Source organism: Hylobates moloch, unplaced genomic scaffold (assembly GCF_009828535.3).
Source record: "Hylobates moloch isolate HMO894 unplaced genomic scaffold, HMol_V3 SCAFFOLD_6, whole genome shotgun sequence".
NCBI classification, from domain to species: domain Eukaryota; kingdom Metazoa; phylum Chordata; class Mammalia; order Primates; family Hylobatidae; genus Hylobates; species Hylobates moloch.
The window spans coordinates 43,548,888-43,572,093 of record NW_026652281.1 but is presented as its reverse complement, the minus strand read 5'-3'; the positions used below and the strand labels follow the sequence as shown (position 1 = coordinate 43,572,093).

The window sequence follows — 23,206 nt, the reverse complement described above, 5'->3', positions numbered from 1 at the left end:
GGACTCTCTTCCCCATTGTTCGTAAGTTCTTGCAAGATCTTGTTGTTTAAAAGTGTGTGGCAGCCCATCCAAGCCAGGGGCCATGTTATATCCTCTGCACCTGATGGCAGCCACTAGAGTCAGAGCCTGGCATCTCCACCACTTCCGCCTTCTGCCATGCAGGTCCCAACCCTGTCTCTGTTCTCATTGCACTCAGATGAGCCAGCCCAGAGCTCTGCATGGCCATGAGAAATTTCTTGCACTCCTGTAATGAGCCGGCATTGTGATGAAATACTTTCTCCCTGTCATTTGAGTGAATCTTCTCAGCAACACTAGGAGATAATGATGATTGAATTGAACAATTAAGAGTTCTGAAGCCAAAGCACTTAACAATGGCAGGAAAATCATCACTTTTTAAAATAATTCTCTTTGGAGATGGTGGAGTTGGGAAGTTATCTTATGCACAGATATATAATTAATAAGTTTGATATCCAGCTCTTTCATACAATAGGTGTGGAATTTTTAAGTAAATATTTGGAAGTGGATGGACATTTTGGTACCAAGTAGAATTGGGACACAGCAGGTCAGGAGCGATGCTGAAGCCTGAGGATGCCATTTTACAGAGGTTCTGACTGCTGCCTGCTTACTTTTAGTGTTGACAATTCCAAAGCTTCCAGAACTTAAGTAACTGGAAGAAACAATTCATATATTTCTCTGATGTGAAAGAACCCAAAAGCTTTCCTTTTGTGATTTTGGGTAACAAGACTGACAGCAAACAGCAGGTGTCTGCAGAAGAAGCCCAAGCCTGGTGCAGGGATGGCAGCGACTATCCTTAATTTGAAACAAGTGCAAAAGATGCCACAAATGTGGCAGCAGCATTTGAAAAGGGGGTTCGGGGAGTTCTTGCTACCAGGGATAGGTCAGATCACTTGATTCAGAGAGTGATGGTCTGACTTCATCGAAACCATTGGTCAATCTTCATCGAAAGCCCAAGCCTAGCTCATCTTAATGTTGATTGTTAAAGACATTGTTGATGCATTCTAAACAACTTACAGGTACACACAAAATCAACATGGGGATGGACAAGAGAATTAGCATTTGCAGCAGTGTATCATTTACTAATAAAATTAAACTAATGTATAGTGCTGCTTCAATATTTGGTGGGAGAAGGAACACATCCACTCATGGAGGAGTCTATTTACTGAATAATGGCACCTTACATTTATAAATTGCAACAGTTGTTTAACAACATTTCTTTAATTTAAATATGTAAGTCACATAGTTAATAAATGAGATGATCAAGACTTTAATTACAATTAAAACAAGAAACTTGACTATTCTAGAAATTATGCTTGGATTTTTTCCTAGGAAAATGGAGAACTACTTTTTATATGTATATCTTTTTATGCAATTAGCATTGAATTCTTGGTTCAGGGAAAATACGTCCAAAAGCAATAGCATTAGATATTAAATATTAAAATCTAATGTATTTGAAAAAGAAAAGTGTGTGGCACCTCCCCCCTCTCTCTCTTGTTCCTGCTTTCACTATGTGATGTACCTCCTCTCCCTTTACATTCTGCCATGACTGTAAGCTTCCTGAGGCCTCCCCAGAAGCAGATGCCCCTATGTTTTCTGTACAGCCTGCAGAACTGTAAGCCAATTAAACTTCTTTTCTTTATAAATTGCCCAGTCTTAGTATTTCTTTATAGCATTGCAAGAATGGTCTAATATAATAGGTATTATGTAAAATTCTAAGTTGATCATTATATTCAACATAATGTTTTCTTCTGTTTTACAATTGACATATCAATTGATATATGTAATAGAGAGAAGTTTTTCCAGAACTTTATTTCCTGAAGGTCTGTCTTTGCTCACCTGTTTTCTCTTTTGCCAAAAGAAGGAAGAAGTGTGAATCTGATAATTCAAAGTTGAAGAACGTTAATTTGGACATGTGACTAGTTGGCTAGGCTGCTATTATTACTAAGCATAAATCTATAAAGTATTTCTTAATTTACATTCCTCTCTCACATGCAGGATGACTAAATTAAGGCAGAACTGGTTCTTCAAGGTAGATCAGGCACATTATACTTTTTTTAATCCTATTCTTTATTTTGTTGCCACATTGTATTTTTAGAGAAAATAGACTGTAATCTATGAGAACCCTTTGTTTCTTTTCCTTTCTTTAGGTGGCTGCTGAGAATGTAGTTATAAATGTACTTTTGAATACAGGCCTTAAAAATCTGGGAAGTCTTGCCTTCCCAGATTTTTCGGTCTTAATCACTGATGTTGATCCTACTATATGACATTTGGGTATGGGCATTAGGCTCATTTTTAATAAAGCATTAATTGGTTTCCCATTTCTCAGGAACTCCAAGGAGAGGAGAGATAACTTGCAAGACAAGACTGAGATGTTATTAAGTATACTATCAAAACTATTAAGTATACTATCAAAACTATTAAGTATACTATGAAAACACCATTTATACTTTTTGAATACTTATCTGGAAAAATAAAAGTTAGAACTTTTTAACACTTTACCAAGATACTGTTTTGACCTTCCCTTGGTGTGCTATCTTAACCAAGACTAAAGACTGTTTAGAAGTAACAGACTCAGCCTTGTAACCTGAAGATAATTAGATCAGATAAGTTTTACAGTGAGCAAAAACCAAGAACAGACAGAAAAGAGACTTAGAGAATCCTGACAAAAAGGGCTAACCACAGCTTACTACTTTCCAAGACTTGGACTCTTGCCATCATATGCATTTCATAGCAAGTCCTGATAGAAGTGCACAATCAGATCTGAGCAGTATTCTTACTGACTGCAAAAAGCTGGAGATTCTTTATAGGGTTAGAAAATAATTTAGAATTTTTATTAGCTTCCTATTGATGCTGTAACAAATTACCACAAACTCGGTGGTTTTAAAAAATATAAGTTTATTATCTTGTACTTTCGAAGGTCAGAAGTTTTCAAATCAAGGTGCCAAGAGGTCTGAGTTTCTTTTGGAAACTCTAAGAGAAAGTGAATTTTTCTGTCTTTTCTGGTTTCCAGAGGCTGTTTGCATAACTTGGTGAGTGGTCACTTCCTTGCATATCTACAATCTTTGCATCCATTGTTACTTCTCCTTCTCTTTGACCTTCTTGCTGGCGTCTTAAATGAACTTTCATGATTACATTAGTCCTATCTGAATAAGCCAGGTCAATAATCACATCTCAGGATGCTTAACTTAATCCCCTAGACCAAGGCCTTTTTGCTGTGTGAGTTAACATATTTACAGATTTATGGAATTAGGAGGGGTGCAATTTTAGAAGGATATTATTCTATGCAATGTTGTATAGAATTTTTTATCAGTAGCTGGTCAGTATACTTACTGCCCCAATAAGACTGGAAGTTGTACTTTTGATTTAAAAATTACTTGGCATCCTATTTAGCAACAGTGTTTTCTAAAATTTATAAATCAATAAATGAGATTTCTAAAATAATACATCTTTAATGACACTTAAATTTGACAACCAATAACTGCTACAGCTTTAAATATTGCATTCATACCTTCACATCTGGTGATATAAACTGCAAGATTTGTCTCTGAATCAGAATATTCAGCAAAATAAAACAATTTACTACAAGTGTTTGTCCCTTTAATGTATATAATTTTATGCTTCCCCTTCAGCTCCTCAACCTTTAACACTTAGGCTTGACTACCAATCCGGATATTGTACATCTTTGTTTTCTCCCAGATCTTGCATATTCACATAAAACAAGTAAAAGTTATAGTTTTCACAGGAGGGAGTTTTAGCAGATGAAATCTATATTTTGTGAAAATGAATATTATATATTTTATTATATATACAAATGAATAGTATACATACAGCTATAAAACTAGTTAACATAGTAGAAAAAGCTATAATAACTTATTAGCACAAGTATGAGATCATATATTAGTGCTCATTTTGCTTGGAGTTTAACTTTTGTCAAATTGCTTAAATGCCTTAAGCCTAAACTTATTTGAATTATAGATATGTGCTACCGAAGAAAATTTGTGTAATGTTTAAGTAAGAGCATGTATGTGAGCTTAGAACAGTAATTAATACTTGATAAGCCTCAATAAATTATAATCACTATTATAGAAAATCACAAATTTCTTCCCTGTATCTACAGAAAGTCCTGTACCTCAAAACTAAGTAATAGTAACACATTACAGAAAATGTTAAGCTCTCCAGTCACTTTATAAATTGTATACTTCCCAAAACTTCTTTAGTACAAAATGGCAAATAGTCTAACTTACTATTAAAACTCATTTTCAATTTGTTCAGTTTTGACTTGCTGTGTTAGCAATACAGTTATATAAACCAGTGTTAATACCCATTAGGCTTAATTGACTTGGTAACAGAAGTAGATTAGTCACTCCCCAAAGTCATCAATTAATATTATGCTTTACATCTAATTTAGTTAAATTTCTTCAAAAATCAATAGTTCAGACAGAAATTCTACCTTTAAAATCGTTAAATTATTTGAGATTCGTTATGGTTTGTGAGCAGTTATTTTAATTTTATAGAGATGAAAAGTGTCCTCACTTGAAATTATTGAACAGGGGCTATTATAGTGTACATTTTTTGAGGTTTGTCTTTCTGGACTCAAGAAATAATAGGGGGAGAGGACAGGTAGAATGCATAAACATTTGTATTCTAGATGTTGTAACTAGCAATAATTAAAGGGCTAAATTCAAGAACTAAAGAAAAGAGTTGCTGCCAACTTAGATATCTGATCCTGAGAGGTATACATTATGTCATTAACTATAGTCACCATATTATGCAGTAGATTTCAAACACTTCTTTCTCCAGTCAAAATGAATCTTTGTACCCTTTGATCAACATCTCCCCATTACCTCCCCAGCCTCTGATAACTACCATTTTACCTCTTAAAAATTCCACAATATACATGTATATCAAAACCACATTATACCCCATAAGTACAGTTACTTGTTTAGTAAAAATAAAAATATACATTTTAAAAAGATCATCAGAGGTGAAGTGTGCCTTCTCAGTATTTTCATTTTGTCCACCACAAACAAGCACAGCTATAGTAAATGTAGCTTGTTTCTTAACTTAGCTATTAAATTTGTTGCTTTAATATTTGTTGGTATGATGTATAAAAAAAGAGTAGATACATCAATGGGACCTGATACTGATCTATCAAAATTTTAACTTAATTGTTCATTTCTTGATGAACTTTAACTCAACCCCTAACATATTTAATTTCATCAAATTTCCATTCCAAAACTCTTTATCACTGTTACTAAAAAATTTTAAAATTAACTCTACATAAATGTTTTTAATTATGTTCTTCTTTTGATGGTTTTGACTTCTTTAAAAACATTAAGTCACTGAAGCCAAATTATTTAAAGTCCTTTCATAATTTGTTGACTGAAAGTGATTAATACATTTTGAATATTTTTATTTTAGTGCTCAGAAATATTTACATTATTTATAATTGGACTATCTAATATTGTAATATTCAATAAAAATAGGACTTAGTTCTCCTGGCAAAAAAGTGTCACCCTTCAAGTGATCTACAAAAATAATTTATTTGCACAGTTTCATATTAGTGTTAAAATCTCTTAGAAAGCCAGAGGCGGCCATGTAATTCCTTTGAGATGTGTTTATGCTCATATATACCTCGAAGGAACATGATGTAAATGGAAATTACTTATATTTAAGAGGGCGCACAAGGTTATAAAAGTTGCTGAGCAAAATGAGAGTGCTGACTAGGAATTATGAATTGTGTGGCAAAGCTAAGGTAGCAGTGGAGTTTAAAACTAAAAATTAATAATGTATGATTGTTATCTTCTCCAGCCTTGCTAAGAATCCTAAGATTATAGTTAATATTTTGGCTAGTTAAGTTACTTCAAGGTTGAGTTTTGCCATATCCAACATTGACAATGAGTCAATAAAGTTTGCCATTGAAATATCAAGTTATTATAAATGTGACAGACTATGGAATATAAACAAAGATATCAGTAAAGATTGGTTGATACTGATAGACAGATTAGAAGTTGAACAGCCCAAGAAGATGAATAAGATTTAATGAGGTTAGTAACTAGAGTAGAGTAGAAATAAAAGAGTGAGAATAGGATGCATAATTGTACTTAGATCATAAAATTTTTAAATTTAAGACACCAGAGGTAGAACAGTTGCCAATAATGATAAAATTCAGATATGGTTGTGGAACATGAAGGATCAGATCAAATCACTCAAGAGGATATGATATAGGGATATTTGTCTGCATGGAGATTTGGATTCACGCAGGTTGATACCTACTATTGGTCTAGTAAAGCAGATCTTATTTTTAGGTGATGAACTTATTAAATGAGAAAATCTAACCAGAATATTACTAAAGAAAAAACAAGAGAGATAGATGCCATGAATCTTAAGTGCAAATAATTGGAGCTATTGCAGCTTAAGGTGGATATGCTGTTTGTTTTGAAAGGGTTGTGTTGGCTTTGGTTAAGAGAAAATAAAGTGGCTACTGCAGCAATGTGAAGACACTGAGGAGCTTGTTGACTTCGTTTGGGAAGCAATCGCTGTCAAATTATCTTTAGTGAGTTAATTTATAAAGTGTTGAATCTAAACAGATAAAGAGGAGAGATGCTTTGTTCATGGGGTGTCTTAAAATGAAGTACAAGCCTAAGGTCTGTGTGTATATCAGAAGTAATCTTTCTTTTTGACTCCAGACTAGAACATCAACTTGTGTGTATATTGTGAAATGAAGTCAATAGCCAAAAGGCAGGATTAGTTGGTGCTCCCAAAATTTGGAGGCAGTAATGAAAGTATAGGTATACACTAGAACTTTCCTAATTTCAGTGGATTAAAACATGTAAATCTCTCTCTCTATATCTATACAATTTGTCTTCTCTGTAGACTTTTGTATATCTACGTAGACACATTTTATAGGTATATATATATGTATTTATGTATAGCCACTGTTTCTGTTTATACCACATTGGATTTATCTGAACTTTGGCATGTAGAATATGTGAAGCTTATTATAAATCTTTTAAATGGTTCATGCATGAAGCACAGCATAACATGTACTAGGCAGAGGATTATTTTCAAATCCGAAAATTGCACCACTGATATTTTAGGCATAGATTACTTTTTCTTTCTTCTAAATCATGGAATTCACTTCATGTTTCCCTATGTTTCCATAGTTACTTCACTTAATTCAGTGGTATTAAATTTATTTCAAACACATGAAGGCCTTACACAATCTGTCAAGGAAAAAGAAACTTTTCAATATTAATATATATATAGGAGTTACCTTTTATGTGAATTCTTTGATAATAGGATTTCAATAGTAGTAGATACAGTGAAATCAATAAAGGTCAGAAAAAAGATTCCTTTAGCAAATATTACTAGGAAATGGTAAAAATGTATATCATAAAGCAGAATTTAATCTTGATGTTCTAAACTCCTGCTCTATGAGGTTATTTCATTATTGATATAATAAATCTTTGATTGAAGAGGTCAAAAAACTTGGAAATAGCTCCAAAATCTATTTTCCAATGATAGTAAAAATAATGGCTAAAGTATGATATTATACTCTTAAGCATATGTGTAAAATAGCAATAAGCTAATATTCTTGAATTATCTTGAAGAATATTTGAGCCCCATTTAGAATAGTATCATAGACAATAAATGGCAGGTTGGAATTTTGCAAATCTATTAGAATGTATATAAGGAAAGCATAATTTAAAGGAAAAAAAAACTCCTCAAATCAACTATCTCTACATGTGGAGAATCTATCAGCTGCTGTGTCCTTCCACTGAAAATTAAAGAAGAATTAGAATTAGGAAAATTCTCAAAGCAGAATGAAAGGAACAATGAGAAAGCCTGTAAAAGTGACTAAAAATGTACTTTAGTTCTAAAAATGGAAAATATTAAATATATCAGTTATTTGGCTATTTGACTATTTGTACTTTATAATCATTACTTAATATATTCAAATCCAAGTGGTAATTCAGAGATTTTTTTGTTTAAATATATTTATCAGTGATATAAAAGGAAAATTACAGATAAAAAGGAAAACACAAAAATAACAAGGGAATGAAAATAATTGAATATAATCCTTTAGAAAAATCACAAGTAGAAATGCAGAGTATATTTTTGAAAAGCATTAATATATAGGAAGGTTAGAAAAATCAACCAGTGATGAGACACACAATTGGGAAACTGAAAAAAGCTGAGAAAATGGTGGTTAAATTTAATTTTTTTATCAACATAATCATGTATCTTTACATTTCATTTCAATGTGTAATTAAAACTGGTCATGTAAATTTGCCATTTAGTAAGCTATTCACTAAAAAATGTTCCTAAAGCTCTCCAGGAAGAACAAGAAAAATGCTTAGAAAAGTTGAAAATTAGATTCAAGAACCATTTATTTCTTCCTAGGTAACAGTGGCTGAAATTGAGAGAAAGAAAAATGGCCTGAGTTATTATTCTTTACTTATGAACTAGGATGCATTGCAATAACTTTCTTCTGAGGAAATTAAAATTACATGCTATGGTAGTATATTCACAGCTAGAATATGTCTTAATTTTTTTGTCACATGTTACATTTTGATAAGTTAATTTGCCAAAGAAAATGTTTTTTTTCAACCCAAAGTATATTAACTTATGTGTGTATAGGTATATGTGAGTGTGTGTTTATGTAGCAATCTCTTCCCACATCTGTTTAATAAATTAGGCATTTTTTTTGTCCTTACTTTGTACCTTGTTTATGCTACTGGAGGCTCACAGGGAGTTAAAAGAAAACCCTAATTACCTACCTAACATATTTTATAACACATGAGTGATGAGTTAATACCAAAAGTTTATTTGAAGCAAATATTGTATTTGGAGGCAAAATGTTTCAAGGTTTTATTACAGTGGTCTAACAAATATTGAGTCTTTAATGGGAGAATTGCTCACTGGAGTAAATTAAAACTGGAAGTTGAAGCTGCAAATATTCACAGAGGGAATCGGTGTATAATTTTAAATTGCCAATAGTCTGGTTTAACATTTTAGCACTCAATCATCTTGGCAGAATCAGACTTCTTGACACAGGTGCACAGCAGGAGCCTTGTAAGAACCTTATTGAAGAGGACTGGTCAGGATTTTACAGTTTCATCCTCTGTTTGTTACCAACATGTCATTTCATGTCTCAGCGAGCTTTGCTAATAATAATATAAATGAGATGTTTCAAAATACTTTGGCCTTTTTAATCACAGATTTTAATAAAACCATAAAAGTCATAATAATTTTATAGCCTCAAGGTAGAACAATTAAAAATGATATGCCTTATTAAGAAAGTAAGAAACTTCTTTGATGAAGCTAGAGGTTAAATTTGGAGGAGTTTAGATATTTAGTAAACTGTAACACTAACATTTAATCAAATTAGTTGGTAATGTTGAAGACTGGAGCTTAGGTTATAAAAGTTTCCTAGTCAGTATGTTTTTCTATTTTACGTTATGTCATACTAGAGTAATTATTGGCATACTCAAGTAATTATTTGCATTCTCATACAAATTTTATAGAGATAAGTATGTTGGCTCTAGAACTAAACTGCTTGGTCTTGAATCCTACTAGTTTCAATTACTGTCATTATTGCCCATAGAAGCATTGGTCAGTTAAATAACCTCTCCGTACTTCATATCTGTCATCCATGAAATGGGAATAAAAACACACCTCAAAAGAATTAAATAAATTACTCCGCCTAAGCCTGGAACAATAAGCACTAGCTATAATTGTTATTTTTTGTTATTATTGTTACTTCATATTCAAGAAAATACAAGGAAACTGTGGTTATAAAATGTTGGCTATCACAAACTGTTGTAAGTAGCTTTAACCTGTTTTTAAGAGTCCCGATAATACATTTATTGATTGGCACGATTTTCTTTTTTCAAAGGGAAGAGAATGAAACAAACAAAAACAAAATTTAAAAAATAAAAGAAACAAGCAAAATGGATATTACATTTAAACAGTGCAATTCAGTTTACAATCAGTTCTCTGTTCTAATTTGCTGTTTTCCAGACAGCACATTATAAGCAAATCTTCATTTTTAATGATAGAGCTCAAGAAGCGTCCATGTCTAAATAAGCACTACATTTAAAAAATATATTTTCCATATAAATGGAGGCTTATAAATCTCTTATCAGATTTCCATACCCAAGATGAAATAGATGTACAGCTCACGACATGCAAACTGCAAGAATTAACTGAAGTTAAAACAGCACTATATCTATGAAATTCTTTAAATTTTGAAAAAACATCATTTCTCTCATTGTTCCTTCTGTATATTTCCTAGTAAACTCTACTCTGCTTCCGTCTGATAAAGTTGAAAGTTATAGAGGTCAAGCTCAGTGATTTTGACATCACCTGTACTCTCAGAAACCAGAGATGCAATCTCAGAGGAGGTGATTCAAGCTCACATATTTTTTCAAGACAAAAAAGATGGAATTGCATTTAGTATGAGTTTTCTGTAGTTTGAGAACTATACAGTTGACTGAATTGAGCAAAAATACTCATCCTCTGCACTTGTCTTGTATAGAATAATGCTTACAAGCTGTTTCTGTATTGGTTCTTTCCACAGTTATGCAAATACTTTCCCCTATTTAAAATATTTTTCTCATTTAAAATTTTTATATCACAGAATGTCACATTATATTTTCTACATTGGTAATTGGTTACATAACCTATAAACACACTTGTTGACTAGCCAAATGTACTATTATCTGAATCCTCCAATACTGAATAATAAAAATTCACAAACCAAATTTTTCCTAGATACAGCAAATTCTACCATACATAATGTTTCTTCTCAATATATAAGTCAACAGAATCACGCTTCTAATTCTGAAGCGAAAAATTCATACATATATGCATATGTACTCTGGCATTTCTCTTTTACCTGGATGACAAATTAAACAAAGAAGCAGATTTTTTTTATAATGTTCCAAAGTCCAGATAGTAATGGCAACCAATTTCTAACAGACCTTGTTGTTTTCATCACTATAAAGCAGAGACGTTTGTTTCAGTGTGTCTAAAGCATTTTGCCTACTCAGTGCAATAATCTTTATGGCTCATATAATATTGAGAGTTTCCACAAATGAAAGTCAACTTCATTATTATAGAAAACTTTATGTGGTTGTGTGTGTGTGTGTGCTATGAGAAAGGACAGCTTTACTACATAAACAGTTTTAGAAAGCCGAATTGTACCTTTTAACACTGCCCTAATCTTGGTGATATCTTGTTTTCTTAGGGATACTTTGAATGGCATTTTCCCAGAAAATACAAGGTCTCACACTGATTTTAAGAAAATTGATCCAATTTAGGAAAGCTATTATACTTTATTAAACTAAGTTTTTTTATTACATTATATTAATTAATTCTGATTGTGGAATACAGATATAGAAATAAAGCAGAATTTCTGGTTTCATTTAAGATGTAGAAATCTGCAAGATAATATTGCTCCTATACTAACAATAAAAATAGCCAGTGTTCTACAAAATAAGTTTCCTTGAACCCATCAGAGAGCAGAGGACATACAGCAACTAAGCGACATAAATTCTATCCAGTGACAAAACAGAATGCATATTCATTTCTCTTTGCTAAAATACAGGAGAAAGAGGTTACCATAGAAGTGAATGAAATAAAGTTGAGACAAAAATGTATTGAATTCCTAGAGTGAGTATGGATTAGTGTGTCAGATTAGAATAACTCAGAGCTCTAGACACAGAAGAGTTCACTCCCAATAATAAGCTGTCTCCATGGATCTCTGCCAGGTGCTAGTAAAAACATTGTAAGCAGGAAAAGAGACTGGAAAGAGCCCCTGTTAATGGCAGGAGCAGACATGTAAGAGGTGACCAGCTCAAATAGTGACACAAAATACTGCCCACTTCCTTAAATCCTCCTCTCTTACAAAGTAAAAAACCCAAACTCCCTCAACAGGGGTATCATAACCTTTCACCACACACCAGTCTGCTGGGGGAAGGTAGAAACAAAACCGTCTGTCTCTAAAGGAGGAATAGAAAACATCCCTCTGAACTCCCAAGAACCAGCAATGATCCACTGCTTCTGGGGAAGGAGCCGAACAAATGCTCTCTGCCCACAGAAGTGAGCAGGAAAATGTCTTGGACCCAGAATCTGCATTCATAAAAGGCAAAGATCTATCACTGGTGGTGGGCAGGAAACTAAAACTGTTGCCTGTCCAAGATCCACTACAGATACAAGGCAGATATTGGCTTCCATGGGTGGGAGGAGAGACAGGAAGGTGGCAAATGTGCAATTTTCAGTTTCAGAGGCTTACAGGCCCTCTTGGAGGTGCAGGCATGTAGGGTCTGCAGAAATTTGAAGTAGAACAGGAGCACAAAGAATGCTCAGGGAAGAGAAGCCCATTGCTGGAAGAATCTGAGGTCTATGGTACACAGAGGATAACAACAAAGATAGGTCAACCACAGTATTAGACTTCTATGCTGCATAACAAACAGCCACAAATACAGCACATGACACACATTTATTATCTCATACTTTTTGTGGGTCAAGCCTCTGGAAATGACTTAGCTGGGTTATCTACAAAGCTAAAATTAAGGTGTCAACCCAGGACGAGTACTCATCCGGAAGCTCAGCTGATGTTCTCCTAGAAAGTTAAGACTATATGAACTATATGAAAGTTAAGACTATATGAAAGTAAGACTATATGTATCAGTAATCTCCCCCTTAGGTGTTTTCTTAAGAGAAAAAAAGAAACATATGTCAACACTATGTTTCTATATGTTAATGTTGATGGGAGCTTTATTCAAGTGACCAAACCCTAGAAAAACCTAACTATCCACGAAGAAATATTGAATATTTATACAATGAACGGTTACTCAACAATAAAAATAAATGAGTACAGATAAATGAAACATTATGATGACTCTCAAAAAACATTATGCAGGATGGGTGTGGTGGCTCACATATGCAATCCTAGTAATTTGAAAGGCTGAGGTAGGAAGATTGCTTGATACCAGTAGTTCAAGACCAGCCTGGCTGACATAGCAAGACCTCATCTCTACAGAAAATTAACAGCTTAGCAGGGTGTGCTGTCACTCACCTGTAGTCTGAGCTACTTAAGAGGCTGAGGTAGGAAGAACACTTGAGCCCAGAAGTTCAAGGCTGCAGTGAGCTATGATTGCACCACAGCACTCCAGCCTGGGCAACAGAATGCGACCTTGTATTAGTCAGGATTCTCTAAAGAAACAGAACTAATAAGACAGACATATATAAAAGGGAGTTTAATAAGTATTAACTCACATGATCACAAGGCCCCATAATAGGCCTTCTGCAAGTGGAGAAGCAAGGAGAGCCAGTTTGACTCCCAAAACTGAAGGAGGGGGTCCAATGTTTGAGGGCAGGAAGCATCCCGCATGGAGAAAGATGTAGGCTGGGAGGCTTTTTTTCTGCCTGCTTTACATTCTAGCCGCTCTGGCAGCTGATTAGACGGTGCCCACCCAGATTAAGGGTGGCTGTGCCTTTCCCAGCCCACTGATTCAAATGTTAATCTCTTTTGGCAACACCCTCACAGACACACCAGGATCAATACTTTGCATCTTCAATCCAATCAAGTTGACACTCAATATTAACCATCACAAGTCCATCCGTTGTCAGCTTGAAACCATACACATCTCTTGAGATCACAGATAATATTCAAAAAAAGACAATAATAAGGTCATAATTATGCCTAACATAACTATCCTTCGTACAACCAGAAATGCGCCAATCCCCAACCCAAATGCTATCACATAAAGTTAACAATACCTAAATGCTGATATAAAGTCAAAAAATATTATGTCACCTGATAAAAGAAAAGGGAAATAAAGATATTTTCTTAGTATAAGTGTATACATGCACAAACATGTTTTTAACAAAAGAAGGAAGAAATATTCATGACAATTACAGTCCTCATTTCTGCAACTGGTCACGTGGTCACAGCTGGTATTGATGACTACCTTCTTCTACTACCCATTCGGTATTACCTTTGCCTTCAGCAAGCACCTCAGCAGGTTGCTTTTTTTTTTTTTTTTTTTCCTTGTGGAGTGGCCCAAATATTCATTCCAGAAGAGTCTGGACCATTTGTAGTCCTGCCTAAATTTGGCTGTTGTAGTTTCCATTGACCTTAATCACAGAGCATGGTAATACCAACAGATGCCCTAATGGGTCACCTGTATTCCATGCACACTCTTCCTTACCTCCGTTGTGGAGAAGTAGACTGATTTCATCTTGATAGTCTAGGTCAATCACTACAGCCAATACTGTATCTCCCTTCTGAGCCTGTTGACTTAAAAGTAGGAGGAGCCCAAAGTTTTCAGCTGGCAATCTTAACTTCCAGTTTAATGGAATCATTGTTGTGTCTCCTGGTGGCAGCATTCTTCCCTCTGGAACTAAGACCTCTAGGCCAGCAGGATGTAATGTGGAAACAGGAAGCAAAAATTTTGCTAGTGGATCGCGAAGAATGATGGTGAGTGGTGCCACTTCCACTTCCAATCCTTGATTTCTGGACCCATAAATCTTGGCTATGGGAGAAATAATACCATACATTGAATGCTGATTCAGAGCATACACAGCCTTCTGGAGAACTTTGCCCCAGCCCTTCAAAGTATTGTCATCTAGTTGATGTTGTAATTGTGACTTCAAAAGTCTATTCTATCATTATTTCAATCCAGCTGCTTCAGAATGATGGGGAACATGGTAAGACCAGAGAAGTCCATGAGCATGAGCCCACTGCCACACTTCTTTAGCTCTAAAGTGAGTGCCTTGGTCAGAGGCAATGCTGTGTGGAATACCATGACAGTGGATAAGGCATTTTGTGAGTCCACGGATGGTAGTCTTGGCAGAAGCATTGCATGTAGAATAAGCAAACCCATATCTAGAGAGTAAGTATCTATTCCAGTGAGGACAAACATCTGCCCTTTTCATGATGGAAGAGGTCTAATATAATCAACCTGCCACCAGGAATCTGGCTGATGACACTGAGGAATGGTGTCATATTGAGGGCTCAGTGTGGTCTCTGCTGCTGGCAAATTGGGCACTCAGCAGTGGCTGCAGCCAGGTCAGCCATTGGTGAGTGGAAGTCCATGTTGCTGAGCCCATGTGTAACCTGCATCCCTGCCATCATGGCCACTTTGTTTATGGGCCCATTGGGCGATGACGGGGTGGCTGAGGAAAGAGCGTGAGTGGTGTCCACAGAAGGGGTCATCCTATCTGCTTGATTATTAAAATCTTCCTCTGCTGAGGTCACCTGTTGGTGAACACTCACATGGGATGCAAATATCTTCACAGTTTTTGACCACTCAGAGGGGTCCGTCCACATACCTCTTCCCCAAATTTCTTTGCCACCAATTTTCTAACCATGCTTCTTCCAAGTCCCTGACCATCCAGCCAAACCATTGGCTACAGCCCATGAATCAGTATATAATCGCACATCTGGCCATGTATCCTTCCATGCAAAGTGTACAATCAGGTGCATTGCTTGAAGTTCTGCCCACTGGGAAGATTTCCCCTCACCACTGTCCTTCAGGGATGTCCTAGAAAGGGGCTGTAGTGCTGCAGCTGTCCACTTTCAGGTAGGGACTGAATATTGTGCAGAACCATCCGTGAACCAGGCCCTAGTCTTATCTGTCTCTGTCAGCTGATCATAGGGAACTCCCCATGAGGCCATCAGTGCAGGCTGGAAGAGAGAAGGTAGGGTGGCAGGAGTGGAGACCATGGGAATTTGAGCCACTTCCACATGTAACTTACTTGTTCCTTCAGGACCTCCTTTAGCCTGATCACGTATATACCACCTCCATTTAATGATGGAATGCTGCTGTGTATGACCCACTTTATGGCTAGATGGGTCAGAAAGCACCCAGTTTATAATAAGTAGTTCAGGTCGCATGGTGACTGGATTACTCATAGTCAAACGTTCAGTTTCCATCAAAGCCCAGTAACATGCCAAGAGCTGTCTCTCAAAGGGAGAGTAGTTACCTGTAGAAGATGACAGGGCCTTGCTTCAAAATCCTAGAGGCCTCTGCTTGATTTACCTATGGGAGCTTGCCAAAGGCTCCAAAGAGCATCCCTATCTGCCACTGACACCTCAAGCACCATAGGATCTGCTGAGTCATATAGCCCAAGTGGCAGAGCAGCTTGCACAGCAGACCGGACCTGTTGGAGAGCCTTCTCCTGTTCTGGACCCTACTCAAAAGTGGCAGCCTTTCGGGTCACTCAATAAATGGGCTGGAGTAACATACACAGATGAGGAATGTGTTGCCTCCAAAATCCAAATAGGCCCACTAGGCATTGAGCTTCTTTCTTGGTTGTAGGAAGGGCCAAGTTCAGCAACTTATCCTTCACCTTAGAAGGAATATCTCGACAGGCCCCACACCATTGGACTCCTAGAAATTTTACTGAGGTAGAAGATCCCTGGATTCTAGTCAGGTTATTTCCCATTCTCAGGCTTGCAAATGTCTCACCAGTAAGTCCAGTGTGTTTGCTACTTCTTGCTCACTGGATCCAATGAGCGTAATGTCATCAATATAATGGACCAGTGTGATATCTTTTGGAAGTGATAAGTGATCAAGATCTCTCCAAATAAGATTATGACATGAAGCCAGAGAACTGATATACCCCTGAGGTAGGACAGTACAGCTATATTGCTGCCTTTGCCATCTGAAGGTAAATTGCTTCTGGTGGGCCTAATGGACAGGAATGGAGAAAAAGACATTTGCCAAGTCAATGGCTGCATACCAGGTACCAGGAGATGTGTTAATTTGCTCAAGCAATGAATCTACATCTAGTACAGCAGCTGCAATTGCAATCAGCACTTGGTTAAGCTTGTGATAATCCATTGTTGTTCTCCAAGATTCATTTGTCTTCTGCACAGGCCAAATGGGAGAGTTGAATGGGGATGTGGTGGGAATCCCCACTCCGGATCTTTCAAGTCCTTGATGGTGGCACTGATCTCTGCAATCCCTCCAGGGATGTGATATTGTTTTTGATATACTATTTTTCTAGGTAGAGGCAGCTCTAATGGCTTCCATTGGCCTTTCCCACCATAGTAGCCCCATTCTACCAGTCAGGGAGCCAATGTGGGGGCTCTGCCATCTGCTAAGTTTGTCTATGCCAATTAAGGATTCTAGCACTGGGGAAATAACCACAAGATGAGTCTTGGGACCTACTGGACCCAGTGTAAGTCAGACCTGAGCTAAAACGTTATTAATTACCTGACCTCCATAATCCCCTACTTTAACTGAAGGACGACAATTACATTTTGGGTCTCCTGGAATCAGTGTCAGCCCAGAACCAGTGTTCAGTAGTCCCTGAAATGTCTGATCATTTCTCTTTCCCCAGTGCAGAGTTACCCTGGTAAAAGGCCAGAGGTTTCCTTGGGGAACGATGGGAGAAAGATTCACTGTATAAATTTTCAGTAATGTAATAAGTTCCTTCCTCAAGGGAACCCGGCCTCCCCTTCGTTCAAGGGGATTTTATTAAGTATTAAATCATGGTAATGTAGTGAGTTCCATCCACAAGGGAACCTGGCCTTCATTTCATTCAAGGGGATTTTATTAAGTATTGACTCACATGATCACAAGGTCCCCAATAGGCTATCTGCAAGCTGAGGAAGAAGGAGAGCCAGTTCGTGTCTCAAAACTGAAGAACTTGGGGTCCAGTGTTCAAGGGCAGGTAGCATCCAGCATGGAGAAAGATGTAGGCTGAGAGTCTAGTCCAGTCTAGTCTTTTCACATTTATCTGCCTGCTTTATATTCTAGCCATGCTGGCAGCTGATTAGGTTGTGCCCACCAGATTAAGGATGGGTCTGCCTTCCCCAGCCCACTGACTCAAATGCTAATCCCCTTTGGCAACACACTCACAGACATACTCGGGATCAATACTTTGCATCCTCAATCCAATCAAGTTGACACTCAGTATTAACTATCACAGACCCTGTCTCTAAAATACTGCTACTGCTACTGCTACTACTACTACTACTACTACTACTAGTAAATTATATGAATTAAAAGAAGATGCAAAAAGCTATATCCTGTATGATTTAATGCATAGGGTATTCTGAAAAAGGATAAACAATAGGGTCAGAAATCAGGTAAATATTGACAGTAACAGTGTTTAGGAGAAGAGAGTAATCACACAAAGGAAACTTGGAATGATGAAAATATTCTATATCTCCATCGTGTTGCAGACACTAATCAAAACTCATGGATCTGTACACCTAAAAATAATGAATTCTACTCTTTTAAATTTATTCTTTAACCTGCATTAAACAAAGTGAAAGAAAACAAGCTGAAAAATTATGACATTTTCTGCATTTCTAATGTCATCTTTTTCCACCATTTCTGAAATACTTGTGTCATTACTGTGTTGTTAATAGTTCCTGTATATTGGTTATCTATTGTTGTAAAACAAATTATCACAAATTTAGCAGCTTAAAACAACATACATTAGTTATTTCACATTTTCTGTGGTTCACTTTCTGTCTGAGCACAGCTCAACTGGGTCCTCTGCTTCAGGGTCTCTTATAAGAACGGAATTAAGGAATCAGAGCTTAAGACCCTACTGTGGCAGGATCCACTTCCAAGTTTGAGTTGTTATTGGCAGGATTGAATTCCTGGCGGACTGTTAGCCTGGGGCCCTCAGCTTCTTGCTGCCTGTTGGCTGCAGGAAGCCCTTAGTTCCTTGCCATGTGGTCTTCCCACTATGGTGGCTTTCTTTATGTAAAGTAATGATAGATGTAATGTCCTATCACCTTTGCAGTGTTGCATTGGCTAGAAAGATGTTACAAGTCCCACCCACACTTAAGGGTTGGGGATTACATAAATGTATAAGGGCTAGGAGGTAGACACCCACGGGGCTATGTTAGAAGTGACGTGCCATACAACCTTAATATCAATGAAATAAATATATTTCTATTTATAGTATTTAGACATTTAGTGGCTAAACTACTTGATGATAATTGGCATATTAGATAAAAATTAAACTTTATATATTACATATTTTGTTTCATATTTTAATTTCTCAGAAATGAATTCTAGGAAATCAATTGTTCACCTATGCATTTCATTATAGTCATTGTAATACTCATTTTCTTTAAACAAATGTATTCTTTTCTATGGCTCTGCTTCTGGGTTTTTAACATAATTCGGTTCTGGCTGGATATACTATATGTTTAACTGGTCTTAATTTCACCCCATTATTATGTGCTACATTATCTAAAATATTTTTTGTCTTAGAAAGCTTTGTCTTTGAAGTCAGTGATAGGTTATTATATTTGTGTGTTTGCTTGCAGTTGGAATTTAACATGTGATTTTAATTATTATTTGGTAAAATAAATTATCAAGAATTTCACTAGCTGATTATATTAGCTAGTTTCAATATGTGTGACTACATAACACTAATTCAAATGTGGCCAAAATATTTTATGATAAATACTGAAAGGGCTCTAACCAAAATTGTTTATTAATAGTTATGTTTTTTATTTTGATTTACACTTTCTAGAAGATACATATAAAATATTCCAATTCTATATATACCTATTTCAGAGAACCTACTTTAATTTCCATATTGAATTTTGTTTTATATTCAATTTTTAAATTTAACACTTCAATGTTTTAACATTAATCTTTTTATATTCGATGTTTAGTTTTATATCATTTGCTATTTATCTCATTCATATGTATTTTTACTTGTAGGAATTTAATGATCTCTGATCAGTAGTTCTTAATATAGAATTTATTCCATAAGAAACATCAGATTATAAGACCATTTTTCTCCAATTAAAAAAAAATGTTTGATGTCTTACAGCATTTCTAGTAGGCTCTAGGCTTAAAAAAAAAAAGGAAAAACAAAAAAAAACCTATTCCACTATTAAACATTTTATCTTGTAAAATTGTGATTCTATTGTATTATTTTGAAAATAAGGTTTTATTATAATATGAAATATCAGTTTGCTCCCTATCAACCTCTTTGTCAGCATAAAAGGAAGATAGAGATTCTAGCATTGAAAAGGACATAGCACTCTGTCTGATGCACACTGACTCATTATTTGACCCTTTGGATTCTAATTTATTCTTTTTAACTAGATACAATTCAAATTGTATAATAGCACGTTTTTTACATTTGGGAAGGTATTTCAGGATAAAACCGAATAACACTGCTAGTTTCCTTTTATATAGATATTTTGTTCACTTTATATTTTTATTCATTTCATTTAAATATGTTTACTAATTTTGTTAATTATTCAATAAATAAAATTTTATTTTCTTTTTTTGAGACAGTTCTGGTCTGTTGCCAAAGCTGGCGTGCAGTAGCACAATCATAGTTTATTGCAGCCTTGAACTCCTGGGCTCAAGTGATCCTTCAAGTAGACTATAGGGCACACCACCACAACTAGTGTGATGGTTAATATTGAGTGTAAACCTGATTGAATTGAAGGATGCAAAGTATTGTTCCTGAGTGTGTCTGTGAGGATGTTGCCAAAGAAGATTAATATTTGAGTCAGTGGACTGGGAAAGGCAGACCCATCCTCAATCTGGGTGGGCACCATCTAATCAGCTGCCAGTATGGCTAGGATAAAAACAGGCAGATGAATGTAGATTGGCTTAGTCTTTCAGCCTACAACTTTCTCCTGTGCTGGATGCTTCCTGCCCTCAAACATCAGACTCCAATTTCTTCAGCTTTGGGACTCTTGGATTTTTGACCACAGACTGAAGGCTGAACTGTTGGCTTCCCTACTTTTGAGGTTTGGGGACTTGGACTGGATTCCTTGCTCCTCAGCTTGCAGACAACGTACTGTGGGACCTCATCTTGGATTGTGTGAGTCAATACTCCTTAATAAACTCCCCTTTATATATACGTCTATCCTAATTAGTTCTGTCCCTCTAGAGAACCCTGATGAATACACCTAGCTAGTGTTTTATTTTTTATATTTTGGAGGAACAGGATCTTGCTACATTGCCCAGGCTGATCTCAAAGTCCTGCCCTCAAGCAATTCTCCTACCTTGGCCTCCCAGAGGGCTGGAATCATGGGAATGAGCCACTGTGCCCAGTCTCAATTAAATTACTATTTACTAAATGTGTACTACATGCCAGTATTATAATCTCTGAGAATGTAATAGTGAATTAAACAAAAACTTGTTCAAATGGAGTTTATTTTTAGTGATTAGGACATATACACAGTAAGAAAATAAATTTATCTTATTAATGATAATATGCTTTAAAGATAAAATAGAGAAAGTACACAGGAAGTAGAGATTTGAGGGGGAGGACAGTAAAAATACTTTCAATTTTCCTCAAAAAATTTTTTAACATTGTTACAGATTTTTAGGATCTCCTAGGAAGTCTAGAGATTATTGGATACAAGCTCTTCATTTCGCAGATAAGGATATTGCCACCCAAGGTAGGGGGCAAGTGAATCAGCCAAGGTCTTATTAGATAACAGATTCACAAATATGACCTAGAAACCAGTTCATGTATTTCCATATGCCACCGTCCATTTTACATTGCTAACTTTTTCCATGCCAACTTTGCTCCCAAGAGTTATATTTGAGGCTAAAGTCAGGACTTTTTTCCTCTCCTCCTTACCCCATTTCCATATCAGGATGAGTATTGCCCATGCTTTTGTGTATTTTTAATACTTTTTACATAGTATTATATGAACATATTCATATAGTATTATATGGACATAAATACTATATAAACAAATTCATATAGTATTTCATATAGTTATTTTAATTCTATTCGATTATTTCTTGCTATTTATTCATATGAATTGTCATGATTATAGAACACTGGAGAGTAAAACCTATACAATAATGTATATGTATGTATGTCTCCCACATCAAGTAACTTAGTGTAGTAGATATAGTTGACACCTAAAAGACATTTGCTGCATTTGATGAAGCACCTTCTCAGCTAAGACTATTGCAAGATATGCCCCAAATATGAAATAATTTACACATATATTTTGACTGTGGATCTCCTTCAGTGTTTTCAATTGGGCCCCAGGAACCACATATTTACAAACCTGGGAAGATTTTAGGGAAAGATGAGAAGGTTGAAATTGGCTCATTTCTTCAGATTCTTAAAATATCAAAATCAACCTGAGTTTGGAAATGAGGCTTGAGATCTCCATTGGCTTCAAGGGCATACACATCTGAGCTGTAAGGCTGTCGTGTGGGCTCAAATTTACCCTGCTTGTTATATTTCAGTACAAATTGGGGATCCTAGCCACCAGGAAAAACATTAAAAAAAAACCTTAGGGTTATTTAAGAATGTGATTAGTCAACTGGAAGTTTTTTATTGTGTACTCAGTAACCATCTGCAGTCAATAAAAAGCTACCAGTTGGCCTAAATATGTAGAAGCACACTGGTCACTTGTGTTTTGGGGTTGATTTAGTCCTTCGCCAGTGTGCACCTGTTTATCCATGCCCAAACACTGTTGTGTAGGCTGAGAGAAGCAATAAGTGCAACACTGCCAGTGAGATATCTATTACACCTGCAAGTAAGCATATTCAGATTTATATCTATACCTGCTTTAGAACGACGTCTCTACTAGTCGATGAAGGCAGTAAGTTTACATCCACAAGTCCAACTTTCTTAAAAAAATGGGAAAGTAGAAAAACACAGATGAATATAGTCTCATGTGCCTTTATTTCATGAAAATATAAGTTTAAATCAGGATTGCAGAACAATTTCATAAATTGTTTCAGGAATTACAGTGATTCAATAGAAATGAAATCACAGCTGGCATTGATGTAAGACTGCTGTGAAGAATCACTTTGCTTAAAGGCGATGGAATCAGTTGGTCAAGGGTTGCTTAAGAGCAGGAGAAAGGGCTAGGGAATAAAGGTAATGAATAGCGGAAATGAATAAAATAGAGAGAAAACTGATGGTATAGTATGAAAAATATAAAATCCATTAAAGTAACGACAGTTCAATTTGCTAAAATTTCTCAACGTATCTTGTAAAATAGCTCTGCATGATTTCTCTTATTTTCAGATATGATGCTCTATATAAATGGGTTCAAGTTTTGTTGCTGGTATGGTAAAGTGAAGAGAAGCTTCAAATTACGATCAGAAAACCTTAAGTCAGCAACTAGGAGTTGCCACTACTGTGTGAATTTGAGAAATATCTGACTTCACCTCAGTGATCAGTAGTTTCTTGC

At 35.8% G+C, this 23,206-nt stretch overlaps 1 pseudogene; it reads left to right on the top strand.

Moving 5' to 3' along the window:
* The first annotated feature begins 371 nt into the window (after positions 1–371).
* LOC116470366 (ras-related protein Rab-9A-like) lies at positions 372–932 on the top strand (annotated as a pseudogene).
* The last annotated feature ends 22,274 nt before the right edge of the window (positions 933–23,206 follow it).